The sequence below is a fragment of the Equus asinus genome, chromosome 27 (assembly GCF_041296235.1).
Source record: "Equus asinus isolate D_3611 breed Donkey chromosome 27, EquAss-T2T_v2, whole genome shotgun sequence".
In the NCBI taxonomy this organism is placed as follows: Eukaryota; Metazoa; Chordata; class Mammalia; order Perissodactyla; family Equidae; genus Equus; species Equus asinus.
In genome coordinates, this window is record NC_091816.1 from 2,760,033 (window position 1) to 2,768,792 (window position 8,760).

Sequence of the window (8,760 nt, forward strand, 5' to 3'; positions counted from 1 at the left end):
CACGTCAGAGGAGCAGTAAAGCAGGACAGTTAAACATACAGGGAACCACGCAAGCTGCAGTCGAAACTAGCCTCCATTACCTTGGAGCTGTGCGACCTGCGGAAAACAAATGAACTTTCCGAGCTTCAGTTTTCTCATCTGCAAAATGGGAATAACATGCATCCTGTGGTATTGCTGTGAAGACTGAGGACGATAACGCCTATCAAGCTACCAGCGTTGTGCTCAGCACCAAGTGCTCAATAAACAGAAGCTACTACTAATTAATCATCACTACAAAGCAGTAACAAAACAGTAACAAACTGAAACTCTATTAGTCAATCATTGAGAATTCTGGTCCAACCTGTTCTTATGGCTCAAATAACTGAGCCTTGGGTTAAATGACCAGGACAAGTCACAAACTTGGCCAGTAACAAGATGCAGAGCTAGAACTCAGATCTGATCCCTGGTCTTGTGGCCTTTTTGCTCCACAGGCTGACCTCTCACCACTTTGGGGTGGGTTATACCTCAGAGAAAAGCCATCCATTTTCCTAGTTTACTCTGACAGGACACAGACTCATCAAATTCTGATGTGACAGTAAATAAACAAACATTTGCGCAAACACAGAGGAAATGCATGCTGGTGTGAATTTAATGTCATGTGTACCAGAGTAGTGGGGTATAAGAGATTTGCTCAAACAGGATGCTGCTAATTAGGAGGAAAACGTATAATGTTTCCGAAGAGACAGGGCAGCACTCAGAGCTGGTAGGTTAAGTAAATCTGAAGTGCTGAAAAACCAAGAATATACACTCAGCCGACGTCAACCCTGGATAAAACAAATGGTCAAGACAAAGCCAGGACACAAGAGACTAAAGGATGACTCAGCTCACGAGGAAGAAGTCAGGAATATGGTCAGTTTCAGGGACTCGGTCTTAACTAAGGTCATTCTGACTTTAAGTACTTTCTTCTTGCCTAGAAAGGCCTAGCTTGAGTAGGAACTGGGTAATAAGCAACATGGTACCAAGTTCACCCCAAAGCAACCTAAGTCTTCAAAGCTGGAAAAGATAAAAAGGACAAAGGATATAGGATAATTTGATATTCGGGGCCACCAGTTTAAGGAAGGACAGTTTGATTTGCTGAGGCTGTAAGATACAAGACCTCTCACTCCTGACCTGAGAGCTCTATTACAACATCAGCGCTCTTACATTCGAGTGTTAGATACGTAACTAGGGGCAACTTCATGGCCTTTTTCTTTTAAGGATCTTTTTTGTCTGGTTTATTTCACTCAGCATGATTATTCTGAGCTGTACTCCACCATATAAATATACCATAATTTGTTTATTCATTCACCTCTTGATGGACATCTGGGTTATTCCAGTCTGGAACTGTTACAAATAAAGCTGCTAGCGATAAGTCTTTGTACAGACATAGACTTCCATTTGTCTTGGGTAAATACCTAGGAGTGGAATGCCTAAGTAAGGTAGGCGTATGTTTACCTTGTTATGAAACTGCCAAACTGCTTTCTAAACTGGTTGTGCCCTTTCCCATTCTCACCAGCAGCGTATGGAAGTTCCATTTGCTCTACATCCTCACCAACACTTGATGTGATCAGTCTTTTGAATTTTAGACATACTAACGGACGTGAGGTGGTATCTGGTAGTTTTGATTTGCATTTCCCTAATGACCTAATGGTATTGCGCATCTTTTCATGTGCTTATTTGCCAACCATAAATCTTCTTTGGTGAATTGTTCAAATCTGTTGTCTGTTTTTTAGTAGGTTGTTTTATTACTGAGTTTTATTACTAGCCATTTTTTAAGTCAAGGTTTTCCCTCCCAATGACTAAGCAGTCGTATTAAAATGAGACAGCATTCCTACTGAACTGTACTTTTAAAATGGTTAAGATGGTTAAAAAAAAAAATGAGGAGGCTGATCCCACAGGCAAAAAAGCATAATAATGAGAAAGCACTTCATCATGAAGGTACAAAATTCGTGCAACATCAGACTTCTCTGTTCAACTTGCCAAAAACTCAAAACAATCCTGTTTGTACAAGGAAAAATCACTAAAACATGAAAGAAAAAAACTAAAGACCAAAACCACAAACTCTAACCTCACAACTGAATATCACCAAGAACACAAAATGCTCCTTCACCTTTGTGTGCAGCTGACCGTGATTCTCTGCTGTCCAACACAGCAGCCAAGACCATGTGACTCTTGAGCACTTGGAATGTGGCCAGTCCAAACTGAAATGTGCTGTAAACGTAAAATATACACTAGATTTCAATGACAATGTGAAAAAAAGAAAGTAAAAGAACTCATTAACAGCATGTATATTTTTTACATGTTGAAGTGATATTCTAGATAATCTGGAATAAATAAAACATATTATTAAAATTATCTTCACCTGTTTCTTTTTACTTTTTTAAAGTGGCTACTGTGAAATTTAAAATTATGTATGTGGCTTGTATTATATTCCTATTGTGTAGCACTGATCAAAGCAGACCCTGAAAACAATATATCTCCAACTGGGAAGGAAAAAATATGCACATATATTTTTTCCTTCCCTATTCCTCTGAGGTGTGAAGAAAACGGTACAATGGAAGGGTGCACAACTGGAACTCAGTCTTCCTAGGTTTGAGGCATAGTTCTGTTACTATCTGATCTACGTGACCTTGAATAAGTCATTCAGCTTCCCTGAATTTAAGTTTCCTCACCAGTTTGGGGGGCTTTTTTTGCTGAGGAACCTCGAGTCGCCCTGAGCTAATATCTGTTGCCAATCTTCCCCTTTTCTTTTTTTTTCATGTGAGGTCTCACCACAGCATGGCCACTGACAGACAAGTGGTGTGGTTCCATGCCCAGGAACCGAACCCAGGCTGCTGAAGTGGAGCATGCTGAACTTTAACTGCCAGGCCACTGGCGCTGGCCCAGTTTTTTGTTTTTTAATTCAAAAAGTCAACAAAAATGTACCATGCTCCTACTTTTTAGAAAGCATTATTCTGGTATGGCAGATCTTGAGCTTAGGCTTTACTAGGAGGTGCAATACAAACACACTAACTACTATTATACAAGACAAAATTTAGAAAGTGCTGAAAGAAAGCAGACCGGCCTCTGTGGCTGTGCGACAGGTGCGTGTGTATGTATATGTTTTAAAGGAGAAAGAGTACCTTAAAGGAGTTAGGAAAAAACTTATAACACTTGTACTAAAGTTCTCTGCTCTTAACAAGGACTCACCATGCTATAGTAAGCATTATAAAGTAGCTTGTGAGACATGGAATTGATAATATTTCGTCAAGTTTTCTCCATGAACATGATGACACAGTAAGAAGTAAAGGACATGCCATAATGAGGTCCTATTTTAAGTGAAGAAACAATTCTGCAGTACAGCTCAAGCTTAACTGTATCTCCAGAAAGCAAGAGATTTTTAAAAGTAAAAGGTAACTTTTTGTGATAGGCACACAGATGAGAGAAATAATTTATTTTTTAGCAGAAACCAGTTAGCAAGTTAGGCTAGAATCCTGACAGACGAACCACAGCACTCTTTCCAACACCACAAACACAAAAAAACCTCCACGTGAAACATACAATCCCCACGACCACCCCAACCCTGGGGGCCGTCTTTAGGGGTAATAATTTACCGAGACACCCAGATACTGTTATTTCAGCAGTATTTCCATAAACTGGATGTGTGACAACTGCTGTACTTAGGTCACAAGTCACACAGGAAAAGTCCATTCTGAAAGTAAATTTATAAACCATTATGTTACATCATATAAATTGAATTTATAAGCAAACTCAAAGATGCCCTTGTTCACAGCATTCTTTGTAGGTAGAATATCCCCATTGGAAAGGTAAGAAAACTGAGGAACAAGTACCGAATTTACTTCTTTCTTGAGACAAGAAAATTTAATAGCATAAAGTGTGCTGGGAAATGCATACCATGGTTTTGTTAAGGGGAAAAAAAAAGCCTAATCCATGACCAGTCCAGGCAGGATTCTCATCTGCTAATGGCAAGAAAGCACCTTTTACGGGAGGGTGCTAATGGTGTCTGCTATCAGGAGCAAAACATAGGGGTGTACTCTAAATCACCCCAGTTTCCCTAACTCTTCACAAAATAGCTGTGAATGTTACCTAAATCTTTTAAAGTTTGTCCTTATTCTCAGTCTGGTATTCCAATTGTAAGGTTAGAATTTTCCCATGTTTCCTAAAAGCTATGATTAGAACTTCTCATTTGTCCCAAATGGAGTTTCGGAAATCATTTAAGGCATATCCCCAAGTTTTATTATTCCAGAATCTGGTATGAAAGTTCATATCTACCCATCCCTGCCCTTCAGGAGGGCTCAGTCATAGCCCTTCCACACTTTCTCTTTCCTGAAGGAAAGCGCTTAAAGGCAAGCAGTGCAGCACAGCAGAAAGACTGCGTGCAGCGGTGGCAGATGTCGGCTCCAGTCTCAGTTCAGCCTCTTACTCCCTGTGGACCTGGACGAGTCACTGAACCTCTCTGGACCTTGAGGGCTCATCAGAAATGACAAAGTTATGGGGGCCGGCCCCGTGGCCGAGTGGTTAAGCTCCCGCGCTCCGCTTTGGCGGCCCAGGGTTTCGCCAGTTTGGATCCTGAGCACGGGCATGGCACTGCTCATCATGCCATGCTGAGGCAGTGTCACACATGCCACAACTAGAAGGACCCACAACTAAAATATACAACTATGTACTGGGGGGCTTTGGGGAGAAAAAGGAAAAATAAAATCTTAAAAAAAAAATAAAATCTTAAAAAAAAAAAGACAAAGTTAGACCAGATGATCTGGAAGTCCTCATCTGGATCTGAAACACATTTTGTTTTAACCTGTCCTCCAGCAGCCTGACCATTTTAGATAGCTATTTCTGGTCCTTCTCTAATGCTACTATGTGCTTCTTATTTGAAGGACTTATAATAGTAGACTGTGTCCCAATAAAAGTACATTATGACTTTAATCCATAGTAAGATTTTTATTTCAAATCTCAAGCTACTTTTGACACGAAGAATTTGCCCCAGCGATATGGAGGAGGGGGCACGGATCTAGAAGTGATGGGACAGGCTTACTTACCGTGAGTCTTGAGGCCGGACGATGGCTACACGCTGCTTCACTATTCTATCTACTTCTGAGTGTCTGCAATTCTCCATAATACAAGGTCGAAAAAAAATAATTCACTGTCAAAGCGAGCAAAGGATACCGGACTGGCAGTACTACACAGTCTTGGCATAAGGATAATTGCTTTTCACACCATTTCCCCTGGTTTGAGACAGGATCTACAAGACAGGAAACTAAGCAGAGGCACTCAAAGTTCCGCCAAAATTAAGGAAAATGAAGCAGAAAGGAAATTCTTCAACTGATGTGCAGGTTCTCAATGAGAAGATCCACGACACGGAGGGCAGGAGCAGCGAGAGGCAGTGGCACCGAGCACAGCATGAACTTACGTCCACAGAGCCATGCCGCACGCTTCACACTTAGCTGTGTGTGTATATGCACAGTACATACTCCCTAACTTTTCAACTAAGGTCAAAGCCCTGCGTGAAACGGAGAGGGAGGGAATAAGACCCTCTGGCAGGCGGATGCCTCGCAGGACGTGAAATCAAAACGCAAAGAAGGGATTTCGGGGGTTAGGAAATCCTAAAGAAAATGGGATTCCTGTGGAAGAACGAAAAAGGAAAACATACATCCCAGGGAAGCCAAAGAGGCTACGGAATTATTACAGGTGCAGGCGCTTCCTCGTGATCTCGAGCAGCCCTCGGCTCTGCCAAGCCACACTCCCGGGGGCGAGGAGGGCGGGTTGCGGAGCGCCGGGCCTCGGGGACCAGAGCAGCGCCCCGAGCGGGCCGGGCCGGGGGCGGGCCTGCCCGGGCGGCCTGTTCCACCGCGGGAGGGGCGGCCGGGAAACCCCAGGACGCCGCAATGGTGTCTCCCGACGCCGGGCTGCGCAGGGGCGCTGTCCCCGGCGCCCGGCCCCGAGGCGCCCCGGTGCTCGCGGTTCCCGCAGCCCAGTGACCTTCAGCGAGGGGCGGTTCGATCCTACTCACCGACCGCTAGGCTCCGGGGCTCCAAATCCCTCCGTGACCGCTGGCTCCCGCCCGCGCCGCTGCCGCCGCCGCCGCCGAGGCGTGCGTCAGGACGTGCGCGCGCCTGCCCTTTGTTACGCCGCCTTGACGTGCCCCCGCGTCCCGCCCCGCCCCCGTCTACTCTCGCGCGGCGCGCGGGCCCCGAGGGGCAGGGCGTCTGGGAGGTGGGGCGGGGCGTTGCCCGCGCACCTCGCAGCAGCCCCTGGAGGGCGGGCGGCCGCTGCGCCGGGCAACCCAGGTGCCGCAGCGCCGGGGCTGTGCGCCCTGGCCCCGGCCTCCGGACCCCGCTCACCGCCGTGGCGCGCCCCCGGGATTCCGTCCCCCACACGGGGAGCGCTCCCTAAAGGGGGGTCTCCGCGTTTCTGAGCTGCGTCAGGGCCCGCGTACTGCCGCCTCCCCCGGGGTACACTAGCCTAGGTTCTGGAGGGTGAAGTCAGCCCCGCTGAGTGAGAAGAGGCTTGAATCATCAGTTACCTGGTCGTCTTGGGGCTGCTGTAGTATGCAGTGAGATACGGTTGTTTATGTAAAGAACTTAGCTCAAGGCCCGGCACGCTCCAGACAGGTGAGCTGCCATCACCCTCGACTGCCGCGGCTGCTCCCACCACCACTACTTCATCATCATCACGGAGTCTTGGTTGCCTTGCTAGTGAAGCCAAGGAGTTCAGGGGTTGCTGTAGACGATCTCCATGTTTCCTCGCAGTTGCAACTTTCCAACGTCTACCTCAACACTGATCACTCTACTCAAATCTAGGGGGTACCTGCTGGAGTTTGTAAGTGTATTTCTCATCATCTCTTCAGACTTCAAATACCTAACCCAAGCTTATCACCTCTCTAAAATTCGTCCTTCTTTAGCCCTTCTCCTTCCCGTTCTTAAAGGATATTTTTGCCTCCAGTACCAATGCCTCCCCACTAGTTTATTCTGCATATTGCTATCCGATTGCCATTCCGTGCTAAGTAATCTGATAATAAATCTTGAGAGTAAAGTTCACATTCTTTTTTTTTTTTCTGTTTTATTTCCCAACCCCCCCCCCCATACATAGTTGTATATCTTAGTTGCAGGTCCTTCTAGTTGTGGGATGTGGGACGCCGCCTTAACGTGGCCTGATGAGCGGTGCCATGTCCGCGCCCAGGATCAGAACCCGGGCCGCCACAGCGGAGTGCGCGAACTTAACCACTCGGCCACGGAGCCGGCCCCAAAAGTTCACCTTCTTAAACCTCAGAATCTGACTATGAGAATGATGGCTCTGCTCCAAAACACTGGACCACTCATCCCCACGCTAAATGTTACCACGCCTATTTGGGACTTGAACTCAATCATTTATCCACTCATGTAACAAACCTTCCTTGAACCCTTACCATATGGCCAGTTTTTGCCAGGGTCCCAATGATGCAAAGTAGAATAATGTATTGCCATGTCTAATCTTCAACTAGATTCAGTTCCATAAAAGAAGAAATGGGACACTCTACATTTTTGTGTCCTCCCCAATGCTAGGGATAGGGTTTTAAAGTGGCCACCACCATCTTAAACGCTCTTTGGATTCTTATATCTGGTCTCCTTTCCCACCCCTAGAACCAGCCAAGCTTAGAAGCCGTGTGTCTGTCTGGTCTGCTAGTGTCTATTCATGTTTAAATTTTCTCACAATTCTTACCAAATATTACAGTTCCTTGTATATAATAATTTTGAAATTAAAAAATAAGTCACACACGTTACAGGCTCAATACAAATCGTGTTCATTGATTCTTTGCCCAACCAAATAGTAAACTCACTTCTTGGGTATCAACACACGCACACATGCCCAGGTGAGAGTAGGCACCCATTCACTGGTACATTCTCTAAACTTCTTTGGTGTGGGAAAGCAATCAAACTTCCCCCCCAAAGAGGAAATCAGTAAGAACTGGGTTAATATAGTTCTCTTAGGCTCCAAAGTTTTGTTTGCAAAGGTCAGTGATCTGGGCATCTCTCTGTCATGGTCATTTCTAGGCACAAAGAATACAAACGGGAGAGAGAAAGTGAGCAAGTAATGCTTGAGAATTTAGACATGGCGTGGGTTTATCTATAGAGAAGGCCTACTGCCTGATAGCATGACCAGGCTCATCGCCGGCACTAAATTCCTTGACACTGAATTTGGACTGTCTCTAGATTATTGTTGAAGGTATTTTCACATTCTACGATGAAAATACTCTTGTGCTACAAAAACTATGTGAGTAATTTTAAGTACCTGATGAAGGATAGACCATTAAAAGAAGGGGGTCACAGTGATTAAGGTCTCAGTGAGAGGTTTAACAATCCCCATCCCATCCTAACTTTGAGCTCATTTCCCAAAATGTGCCTCTACAATCATTGTGTTTGCTGCGTGTATGACACACAGTGCTATGAACCTGGGAAGATACTCCGTTTGAAAGGTACTCTGTCCCTCAGTAGAACAACACCATAAGTGTGCTGTATAATTCCTTTCCCTTCCACGGTCACCTTTTAATGTACAAAGTCTTTAACATTCATTAAGAGGTGAACCTACAACTGTTTACTACACAACCAGCAACACCAATGCTCAATTCCAAGCACCAAGAGAAAAAGCCAAATTAAGCAAAAGTTGTGTTCTTTTTTTAAAAAAAAAAATTAGTTGTGGTAAAATACACACAAAACTTACCATCTTAACCATTTCTAAGTGCACAGTTCAGTAGTGTTAAGTATA

At 45.0% G+C, this 8,760-nt stretch overlaps 1 protein-coding gene across 6 annotated transcripts in view; it reads right to left on the bottom strand.

Annotated features, from left to right (window-relative positions):
* Positions 1-6,186, bottom strand: part of GPAT4 (glycerol-3-phosphate acyltransferase 4) — a 38,280-nt gene extending 32,094 nt beyond the window's left edge. For 2 of the 6 annotated variants that reach the window (XR_011498758.1, XM_044751158.2), the window contains exons 1-2: positions 6,029-6,111; positions 2,129-2,229 (exon numbers count right to left, since the gene is read on the bottom strand). The gene's annotated coding sequence lies outside the window, so the exon portion shown is untranslated. The other 4 variants (XR_011498757.1, XR_011498756.1, XM_014837764.3 and 1 more) reach the window with 3 other exon arrangements.
* Positions 6,187-8,760: the final 2,574 nt, after the last annotated feature.